We start from the raw sequence: 12206 nt of genomic DNA on the forward strand, positions 1-12206 counted from the left end.
TTAGGTTATTCGTCATCTAGTAGGGCATACAGGGTCTTCAACAAGAGAACTCTCGTTGTTGAAGAATCCATTCATGTTGTTTTTGATGAAACTAATGGAGATTCTTCTAGAAAAGAAGAAGATGGTGATGCAGGTATACTTGAAGACGGGATCAAGGAATTCTCCATACAAGACAAACAACATGAGGATGAGATCAAAGAGGATACAAATCAGCAAGATGAAGAAGATCAACCTCCATCAAGAAATCAAGATCTTCCTAAAGAATGGAGGTATGCACATGGTCATCCAAAGGATCTAATCCTTGGTGATCCTTCACAAGGTATAAGAACTAGATCCTCTTTAAGAAACACTAGTAATTATCTTGCTTTCGTTTCACAAATAGAGCCTAAATCACTAGAAGAAGCTGAAAAAGATGATAATTGGATGAATGCTATGCAAGTGGAATTAAACCAATTCGAAAGAAATGAAGTTTGGACTCTAATGAAAAGACCCCCTAATGTTTCAATTATAGGCACCAAATGGGTATATAGAAATAAACTAGATGAAGATGGGATAGTAATAAGAAACAAAGCTAGGCTAGTGGCCAAAGGATATAATCAGGAGGAAGGAATAGATTTTGATGAAACTTTTGCTCCTGTTGCTAGGTTAGAGGCTATTAGACTGCTTTTAGCATATGCATGCTTCATGGATTTTAAACTCTATCAAATGGATGTAAAAAGTGCATTCTTAAATGGCTATATAATGGAGGAAGTTTATGTAGGACAACCTCCAGGTTTCGAAAATCACTTACATCCAGATTATGTGTATAAATTGCATAAAGCATTGTATGGACTTAAGCAAGCTCCTAGGGCATGGTATGAAAGATTAAGTAATTTCCTAATTGAGAACAAATTTAAGAGAGGAAATGTAGACAAAACCCTCTTTATTAAAAGAAAAGGAAATGACTTATTGCTTGTACAAATTTATGTGGATGATATAATTTTTGGTGCTACTAATGATAGTCTCTGTCAAGAGTTTGCCAAGCTTATGCAGGGAGAATTTGAAATGAGCATGATGGGTGAGCTCAACTTCTTCCTTGGGCTACAAATAAAACAATCAGAGGAAGGCATCTTCATCAGTCAGTCCAAATACATCAAGGAAATGCTGGAAAAATTCAAGATGAAGGATGCAAAGGAAATCAGCACACCCATGGGCTCAAGTTGCAAGCTTGACAAAGATGAAAAAGGTAAAAGTATAGACTGCAAATTGTACAGAGGTATGATAGGCTCTCTACTTTACCTTACTGCTAGTAGACCAGATATATTATTCAGTGTTTGTATGTGTGCTAGATACCAAGCATGTCCTAAGAAATCACACTTGCAAGCTGTTAAAAGAATTTTTAGATATCTAGTAGGGACATCTAATGTAGGCTTATGGTATTCTAAACAATCTGATATAAATTTAACTGCTTATTCTGATGCTGATTTTGCTGGGTGCAAACTCGACAGAAAAAGCACAAGTGGCACTTGTCAATTCTTGGGTGCCAATTTGGTTTCTTGGTTTAGCAAGAAACAAAATTCAGTTGCCTTGTCCACAGCTGAGGCTGAGTACATTGCAGCTGGAAGCTGTTGTGCCCAAGTTCTTTGGATTAAGCAACAACTTGAAGACTTCGGTATTAAAATGGACAATATAGCAATTAAGTGTGATAATACAAGTGCAATCAACTTAACAAAAAATCCTGTCCAACACTCTAAGTCAAAGCATATAGAGATTAGGCATCATTTTATTAGGGATCATGTGCTGAAAAATGATGTGATAATTGAATATGTATGTACTGAAAATCAATTAGCTGATATCTTTACAAAGCCCCTTTGTAAAGACAGATTCAATTTCTTAAGGAATGCTTTGAGCTTGTATGATCCTAGCAAATGAATTGAACTTGTATTGCATTGCTTTGCTACTCGAACTAGTAATCCACCTCAAGGCAAACATAAGTGAAAGCATGAATTCATCTAAACTAAATGACAAACTGGTTGACTTTCCGGAGGATGGTTACCCTCCCTTGGACTCTTCATGGAGATATTTTCAGAGCCTATTTCATAGGTATTCGAAATTTGGTCAAACGTTCCTTATTTCAATATTAATAGTTCAAAAATCATTATCAAATTATTATAGGATGTATCATTGAGGGGGAGGATCACAAACAAATTCACTCTAAGTTTATCAAAAGAGATCATATTGATTGGGGTGATTAAACAAAAAAAGGGAGAAGATAGAATACAGTCTGAAATTTTTCAGTGTCGGAGACGTCTCTGGCAAATCGCAGAGACGTCCCCCCAAGCGGAGACGTCTCACCTTAGTCGCGGAGACGTCTCGGGGACCGAATGAGGCCTTTTTAAATAGGTCGAAATCGCTCGAGCCGACTCGAGCTTTCTCCCTCATTCCCGACCAAAACGGAAAGCCCTAGCCTCCATTTGCTCTCCACCTCAAATCCTAGCCTCCATTTGCCCTAAATCACAAACCCTAGCCTCCATTTGCCCTAAATCACAAACCCTAGCATCCATGGCACCAAAGAAAGCTAGGACGACCCGTGGGAAGCGACCTAGAGTAGCGGGCGACGGTGAGGAACGGCGGGAAGAACCCTCCGCACCTTCTCCTCCGGTTGCTCCGCCAACCACAACGATTTCCTGTGCAAATCGCACAGTCACAACCGGTAGGTACATAGATTTTGCATTTTTAGATCATGAGGGGTTCTCTATTGGAGAGAGACTCCGAGCCCAAGGGTGGGAGCATCTTTGCACCCTCAATACCTCGACCTACCCCGGCCTTGTTAGAGAAATGTTTAGTGATATGGCTTTAGGGGACTTAGGGTTCACCGCACATGTCCGAGGGACATTAGTAGAAATTAATGAGGACATCTTATCCACTGTTTTGCAAATCCCTAGGGACGGCGAGGCTCCAACCTCACATCCCCAAAGGGAAGTAGCTCTAAACTTAATTTTAGGAAGAGAGGACTGCGGCCCTCTTGATGTTGTCAACTCCCAGGACCTAAATGCAGAGATGAGACTCCTTTTAAGCATTGTCAACCGGGTCCTATTTCCTAAAACCGGTCGCTTCGATTTTGTTTCGGAGCGAGACTTAGTTATAATGCATCACATCCTACTAGGGATCCCTCTAAACCTTCCTAGACTCATGCTAAATTACATTGCCCTATGTCATAGGTATTCTAGATTTAGTATACCCTATGGCATGATCTTTACCTTAATCTTCAAACACTTCAAGGTTTCCATTCCATCAAATAAACCTGCAAAGCCCTTAAGAAACACCGACTATTACAATGAGGGCTCAATGAGAAGAATGGAATTTCACAAGATAGATGGGTCTTGGGTCAAGGTTCCAAAAAGAAAAGCACAAACCATAGAGGCTGAGATCCCACATCATGAGTCTGACCATCACTCTCCTCCACCTAGCAACATGGGCATCCCTGATATTCCCTCCAGCTCAGCTGGACCTTCCACATCCATGCCACCACCTCCTCCAGTCAGTGGGCCCTCCTTCCTATCAGAGGAGCAGATGCACACCTTAGCATCTGTTATTTGTCAGCAGATGAGGGAGGAGATGAGATCCTTGATGTCTGCAGAGCTGGCCCCCATCAGACAAGAGCTGCAGGAAATTAAGGCTCAAATTGAAGTCCAAGAGCAACAAATAGTTGAGGTGGGTGCCACCCAAACCTGCAGATCATTAGAGCTCAAGGACAGCTTGAAGGCCATTTCCAAGAGCCTCAAAGAGTTGACAAAGCCAGATGGCAATGTGGGCACCTTAGTTGCCCAACTTAGAGGCAGAATTGAGATGGCAACCTTAGAGTTTGAAGCACTTGTGGCAGGTTTCCACAAGTCACAGGGAGATCACTTTAAGACCCTCATGGATTCTATCAATGGTTTCATAGATGCAGCCTGTAAGGCTTATGCACAAAGTACAACTGGTAGGCCCCATGAGCAACGACGCCGATGATGGATATCCTGTAGGATCTTCTTTTTGTAAATCCTAGGCCATTTTGAAATACTTTTGTATTAGAAATCAATACTTGTAATGATTTCTTCTTTTGACTATGTATTGACTTCAAAGCTCTACAATGACATATGAATGAATACAATTTCTTTTGAAAACCTTGTGTACATTGCCAATTCTGTGTATGTGTTTCTGTGATTGTGTATGTGATTGTGTGATATGCCATAAAAATCCTACCACATACCTTGAGTATTCAAATTTGATACAAAGAAACAATGCACATAAAACAGGGGGAGCACACCTTGAATATGCTGAATTTTACTAAAAAGGATAATTTGTCCCCTTCATGTTGATGACAAAAAGGGAGAGTAGATATTTGTATATTGAAAGGGGGAGTAGACATGGATATTGAATATGGAATGCAAATTTTTTAAACAGTAGATATTTGTATATTGAAAGGGGGAGTAGAAATTAGATATTGTATATTGAAAGGGGGAGTAGACATGGATATTGAATATGGAATGCAAAGAGTAGACATGGATATTGAATATGGAATGCAAATTTTTTAATCATACTCCAAAGTTGATTTAGAAAAGATAAAATTGAAGAATATTGATTTTAAGATAATTGCCCTTCTGGAAAAGAAAGGGGGAGTCAAAAAGAATCTAGCTTTCAATTATCTTCAGCATCAATATTTCATTCTAACTTGATTCAAATTCAGTTCATATGATAAAATCATTTAAGAACTATAAAGATCAATCTTATGCACAAGGAAAGAACTGAAAATTGAATATTTTGAGTGATGCACATTGTATCTAGTTCAAATCAAAACATTATACTTGTATATCTGATCAATACTGTGTATATGTTTAAATTTCAAATTTTGCATATACTCAGTGTTTTGTCATCATCAAAAAGGGAGAGATTGTTAACCCCCTAATGGATTTTGATGAATACAAAACACTAGAGTAAAATTCCATTATATCTTAACAATTCAATTGAGAAATTCATGTGTTTTATTTAGAATATTGTTAAGAAATGTCTAGGCAAGTTCCCATAATTTTTATGAATTTATTGAAGAATATTTTGAGCTAAAGAAAAAGTTCAGGGACAGCCGAGACGTCTCCTGATAGTTTCAGAGACGTCTCTGGCACAAACAGGAAGAACTGGCACACTTGGAGACGTCCCCGGCTCCTGTCGAGTCGTCCCCGCGTTAGCGGAGTCGACTCTCTCAGTAGCGGAGTCGACTCTCTCAGTGGCGGCAGAAAGACGCTTTTCAAGGGATATGCGCGAGACGTCCCCGCTGTACGCGGAGTCGTCCCCACAAGCAAAAAGGAGACTTCCCGAGTCGTCCCCAAGATGGCGGAGACGGCTCTCTCAGGGTTTTCCAGAGAATGGTTTTTTTGGTGATAAGGAAGCGGAGTCGACCCTGAGAAAGCGGAGTCGTCCCCACGCATAAAGTGCAGACAAGCGGAGACGTCCCCTGAAAGAGCGGAATCGACTCTCTCAGGGAATTCCAGAGGACATGATTTTCGGAGATAAAGAAGCGGAGTCGTCCCCAAAGCAGCGGAGTCGTCCCCACTCAAAAAGCGCTAACACGCCGAGACGTCCCCGTAAAGTGCCGAGTCGACCCCAGATAAAGTAAAAAGTAAAATCCTATAGGCGAGACGTCTCTCGCTGTAGCGGAGACGTCCCCGGAGCACCTGGGACGCGACTAACAGCTTTTCAGGTTTGATTTGAATTTCAAATCTTCTCTACTTTATCTCTAACGGCTATATTTGCTTTTTGGGCTATAAAAGGGAGCTCTTAAGTGCTTCTCAACAACTCTTCACCAACCAAAAGCAAAATCATTCAAGAGAGAAGTTAGAAAGAAAAGCTCAAGGGAGTGAGTGCATTCAAGAAAGGAAATCAAGTGCTTTCAAGTCTCCCAAGCGATTTCAAGCTCAACCACTCTCGTGTGCTCGGGATTCAAAGCTCACACCCAACCCTACGCGTCCCACATCGGAAGAATCAACATCTCCCACGCTTCCAACGGCAAAAAGATTCTTCCGGGTTTCATTGTTCATAAGTGCTATATTTGCTTTCTAGAGCTTTTATATCCTTTTGTACACTCTTTTATTGTGGTGCTTGTTCCAGTCAAGGGACTTGGAACAAGGAAAAGGGCGTCCCAAGCCTAAGAGAAATTGGGGGTTTTGGGTTTGTTGTGAGCCCGGTGTAAAACAACGAGTTGGGTAGTGAACTCGCAAAACTACCGTACTGTAATCTTGGATTATAGTGGAAATTTTCAAAGGCGCTTTGGGGAGTGGATGTAGGAGCGGTGAAGGCTCCGAACCACTATAAAACCGTGTGTTTGTGGTTGTCTCTTCTTATCGCTTTATCTTTGCTTTAGTTCATATATTTGTGTGTTTTATTTTTAAATTAGCTAAAAAGTTTTAAAACACCTAATTCACCCCCCTCTTGGGTGACCATCTCTGGGCAACAGATCCCTTCTTCAGATTGTTTGATTTGGAGCCCGAGGAAATAGTTCAGCTCTTCCATCATGCTCATTTCAAATTCACTCTGCATTAGGTCAGCAAATTCTTCGCAGAGGCGATTGTTAGTAGCACCGAAAATAATATCATCTACATAAATCTGAACTACTAACATATCTTTGTTTTTTCTTTTTAAAAACAATGTTGTATCAACGTTCCCTCTAGAGAATTCATAGTCTAACAGAAATTTGCTAAGTCTTTCATACCATGCTCTAGGTACTTGTTTCAAACCATAAAGTGCTTTGTTTAATTTATACACATGATTGGGGTATTGATGATTTTCAACACCAGGAGGTTGTTCTACATACACCTCCTCATTAATATACCCATTCAAAAAGGTACTTTTTACATCCATTTGAAATAATTTGAAGTCTTTAGAGCATGCAAATGCTAGTAACAATCTAATTGCCTCAAGTCTAGCTACAGGAGCAAAAGTTTCATCAAAGTCTATACCTTCTTCTTGATTATAGCTCTTTGCTACTAGTCTAGCCTTGTTCCTAATCACGATTCCATTCTCATCAAGTTTATTTTTATATATCCATTTGGTTCCTATTATTGAGTATTCAGAGGGTCGTTCAACTAGGTTCCATACCTTGTTTCCAGTGAATTGGTTTAGTTCTTCTTGCATTACATTTATCCAATTTACATCCTTTTCAGCTTCTTCTATATGTTTAGGTTCAAAGTGTGAGACAAATGCTAGATGATTATTTAAGTTCCTAAGAGATGCTCTAGTTCTAACAGGTTGATATGGATCATCTAAAATTAATTCCTTAGGATGCCCATGAGCATACCTCCAAGCCTTAGTCAGCCCATGATCCACAATTGCCTCTTGGCTTGTTGATGCATTTCCAATTAGTTTTTGTTCATCTTCTTGTAATGTCATCTCATCAATCTTTTCTTCAAGAATTTCTGTATCATCATCAGGAACAACTCTCTTGCTAGAAGAGATATCATTAGTATCATCAAAAACAACATGTATAGACTCTTCAATAACAAGGTTTCTTTTGTTAAACACTCTATAAGCTTTACTTGAGGTAGAATATCCCAAAAAGATACCTTCATCAGATTTTGAATCAAATTTACCTAAGTTATCCTTGCCATTATTATGAATGAAACACCTACATCCAAAAACATGAAAATAGTTTACTTTGGACTTTCTATTTTTCCAAAGTTCATAAGGTGTTTTCTTTATAATGGGTCTCAATAAAACTCTATTTAGTATATGACATGATGTATTAATGGCTTCTCCCCAAAAGTACTTAGGGAGGTTACTTTCACATAACATGGTTCTAGCCATTTTCTCTAGGGTTCTATTCTTTCTTTCTACAACTCCATTTTGTTGTGGTGTCCTAGGTGCAGAGAAATTATGAGTTATCCCCTTTTTACTACAAAATTCATCAAATAGATGATTTTCAAATTCCGTTCCATGGTCACTTCTAATAGCTATGACTAAAGCATCTCTTGCATTAGTTACTTCCTTATGAAATTTCTTAAATACAGAAAATGCTTGATCCTTATGAGCTAAGAACATGACCCAAGTATATCTAGAAAAATCATCTACAATAACAAGACCATATTTGTTTCCACCAAGACTTGTGGTTCTAGTTGGTCCGAATAGATCCATGTGTAGTAGTTCAAGAGGTCTAGAGGTAGAGACAAAATTTATGGATTTAAAGGAGTTCCTTGATTGTTTGCCATATTGACATGCTTCACAAATTTTATTTTTCTCAAATTTTAGTTTTGGCAAACCTATTACAGAATCTCTTTTAACCAACTTAGATATTGTATCCATACTTGCATGTCCTAATTTACGGTGCCATAACCAACTTGCATCATCAACCTTAGTATCACTAGCTACTAAGCAAGTACTGTTTTTAGCAAGATCATCTAGATCTACTACATAGACATTTCCACGTCTTATTCCTTTGAATACTAAGCTATTGTCAATTGAGTTGGTTATGATGCATAGGGATGGTTTAAACAGAACATCAAAACCTTTATCACATAATTGACTTATGCTAAGTAAGTTATGTTTAAGACCATCTACCAATCGTACATTATCAACAAAGGTTGAGGAGATGATTTGTACTTTACCTATACCAACGATGTGACCTTGGTTATTGTCTCCAAATATCACTGCACCTCCCTTTTTAGGCTCAAGGGTGAAGAATTGGTCTTTGTCACCCGTCATGTGTCTTGAGCAGCCACTATCCAAGTACCAACAGTTTTTGTCGACCTTGGCTGCAAGACACTCCTACACAAGAAAATCATACAATTTTAGATACCCAAGTTTTCTTGGGTCCTTCATGGTTAGTAATGTTAGTTCCTTTTGGAACCCAAATCTTTTTAATTTTTCTTTTAGCTTTTCCTTTTCTATGGTCACACACATTAGCTTTATGTCCTATTTTTCCACAGCAAAAACAGGTTGTATTCTTAATTTTGCTTTCTCCTGCTTTCACAAAGAAATTACTAAGGAGCTTTTGCTTATTCTTAGGTTTATACCCTAAACCAGCTCTATTGAACATAGCTCGTTGATTATTAAGTATCATTTCTAATTTTTCAGAACTATATGTAAACTTTTCAATAAAAGGTTTGTATTTTTCAAGTTCTTGTGCCAACTTTTGTTTTTCTGTTTCTAGTATGTTTAAGTCTTTTGTGAGATTATCTCTTATAGTTTGTTTATCGTTTTTAAGTTCAAAAATTTCCTTGGTTAGTTTTTCGTTATCTTTAATTAAGATATTAGTTTTTTGAATTAACATTTGCTTGCTTGTTTTAAGTTCTAAATTTTCTTTAATGATAAAATCCTTATCCTTAACTAATTTATCGTATTTATGGAAGTGAGATTGATTGGTTAGTTTTAGCTCTTTATTCTTAAGATTTATTGTCTTATATTCATCCATTAATTCATTAAACGCATCATACAATTCATCAAAGGTAAAATCTAAATGCGTTTCAGATGTTACCTCATTTTCGTTTGCCATAAAATAGAGGTTGGCCTTTTCCTCTTGTTCCTCATCCGATGATGATGATGATGAATCGAAATCTGATAAGGTGGAGACGAGGACTTTCTTTTTCTTATACTTGCTGGCCTTCTTGAGCAAAGGACAGTCCGCTCTGAAATGTCCCGGCTTCTTACATTCATAGCATCCGATTCCCTCATTTTTCCTTTCCTTACCTTTATCTTTGTAATAGGAACTCGAGGGACCTCTCCTCTAATGAAAGGACTTCTTTCGGTTGATGAATTTTCTGAACTTACGCACGAGAAGAGCCTCATCATCATCTCCCTCATGATCTTCTTCTTCACTGCTGCTACTGCAAGATAAATCCTTATTAGAAGAAGTAGATTTGAGAGCTATTACCTTTTTCTTATGAGAGGATTCTTCTTCGCTGTGTTGTTTCATTGTGAGCTCGTGCGTCATTAGGGATCCAAGAAGCTCCTCAAGTGGAAGCTTGTTCAAGTTCTTGGCTTCTTGGATTGCCGTAACCTTGGCCTCCCATGACCTTGGCAAACATCGAAGAATTTTTCTGACAAGGTCACTGTTAGTATAATTTTTGCCAAGGCTTTTTAGGCCATTGACAATATCAGTAAATCTAGTAAACATGCAAGTGATAGTTTCATTGGAATCCATCTTAAATAATTCATACTTATGAACTAGTACATTTATTTTAGATTCTTTTACTTGATTCGTGCCCTCGTGGGTCACTTCAAGTCTATCCCATATCTCTTTTGCAGAATTGCAAGTAGAGACTCTATTGAATTCATTTCGATCTAAAGCACATTCATTGCTTTGGCATTTAGTTGTGCCTTCCTAATATCATTGTTGTTGCCCAAAGATGGTCACCCAAGAGGGGGGTGAATTGGGTGTTTTAAAACTTTTTAGCTAATTTAAAAATAAAACACACAAATATATGAACTAAAGCAAAGATAATGCGATAAGAAGAGACAACCACAAACACACGGTTTTATAGTGGTTCGGAGCCTTCACCGCTCCTACATCCACTCCCCAAAGCGCCTTGGGAATTTCCACTATAATCCAAGATTACAGTACGGTAGTTTTGCGAGTTCACTACCCAACTCGTTGTTTTACACCGGGCTCACAACAAACCCAAAACCCCCAATTTCTCTTAGGCTTGGGACGCCCTTTTCCTTGTTCCAAGTCCCTTGACTGGAACAAGCACCACAATAAAAGAGTGTACAAAAGGATATAAAAGCTCTAGAAAGCAAATATAGCACTTATGAACAATGAAACCCGGAAGAATCTTTTTGCCGTTGGAAGCATGGGAGATGTTGATTCTTCCGATGTGGGACGCGTAGGGTTGGGTGTGAGCTTTGAATCCCGAGCACACGAGAGTGGTTGAGCTTGAAATCGCTTGGGAGACTTGTAAGCACTTGATTTCCTTTCTTGAATGCACTCACTCCCTTGAGCTTTTCTTTCTAACTTCTCTCTTGAATGATTTTGCTTTTGGTTGGTTAAGAGTTGTTGAGAAGCACTTAAGAGCTCCCTTTTATAGCCCAAAAAGCAAATATAGCCGTTAGAGATAAAGTAGAGAAGATTTGAAATTCAAATCAAACCTGAAAAGCTGTCAGTCGCGTCCCAGGCGCTCCGGGGACGTCTCTGCTACAACGAGAGACGTCTCGCCTATAGGATTTTACTTTTTACTTTATCTGGGGTCGACTCGGCACTTTACGGGGACGTCTCGGCGTGTTAGCGCTTTTTGAGTGGGGACGACTCCGCTGCTTTGGGGACGACTCCGCTTCTTTATCCCCGAAAATCATGTCCTCTGGAATTCCCTGAGAGAGTCGACTCCGCTCTTTCAGGGGACGTCTCCGCTTGTCTGCACTTTATGCGTGGGGACGACTCCCCTTTCTCAGGGTCGACTCCGCTTCCTTATCACCGAAAAAACCATTCTCTGGAAAACCCTGAGAGAGCCGTCTCCGCCATCTTAGGGACGACTCGGGAAGTCTCCTTTTTGCTTGCGGGGACGACTCCGCGTACAGCGGGGACGTCTCGCGCATATCCCTTGAAAAGCGTCTTTCTGCCGCCACTGAGAGAGTCGACTCCGCTACTGAGAGAGTCGACTCCGCTAACGCGGGGACGACTCGACAGGAGCTGGGGGCGTCTCCAAGTGTGCCAGTTCTTCCTGTTTGTGCCAGAGACGTCTCTGAAACTATCAGGAGACGTCTCGGCTGTCCCTGAACTTTTTCTTTAGCTCAAAATATTCTTCAATAAATTCATAAAAATTATGGGAACTTGCCTAGACATTTCTTAACAATATTCTAAATAAAACACATGAATTTCTCAATTGAATTGTTAAGATATAATGGAATTTTACTCTAGTGTTTTGTATTCATCAAAATCCATTAGGGGGTTAACAATTGTCATCCCAATTCTTTTCAAGTTTGGGTATAGTAACACCCTCTACAAAAATTGATGGGATGTATGGTCCATTAAGTATAGTGGTCCACATCTCATAGTCTTGTGCTTGGATAAATATCCTCATCCTAGCCTTCCAATATGAGTAGTCGGTTCCATTGAAGAATGGAGGTCTATGGGTGGACTAGCCCTCAATATGAGAAGATCCAAATGGGATTGTCATTTTGATCTTTTACTCTTTTGGTAGAAGAGTTCTAGCTCTGATACCACTTGTTGCCCAAAAAGACAACCCAAGAAGGGGGGGTGAATTGGG

Source organism: Phoenix dactylifera, unplaced genomic scaffold (assembly GCF_009389715.1).
Source record: "Phoenix dactylifera cultivar Barhee BC4 unplaced genomic scaffold, palm_55x_up_171113_PBpolish2nd_filt_p 000684F, whole genome shotgun sequence".
Classification (NCBI taxonomy): Eukaryota; Viridiplantae; Streptophyta; class Magnoliopsida; order Arecales; family Arecaceae; genus Phoenix; species Phoenix dactylifera.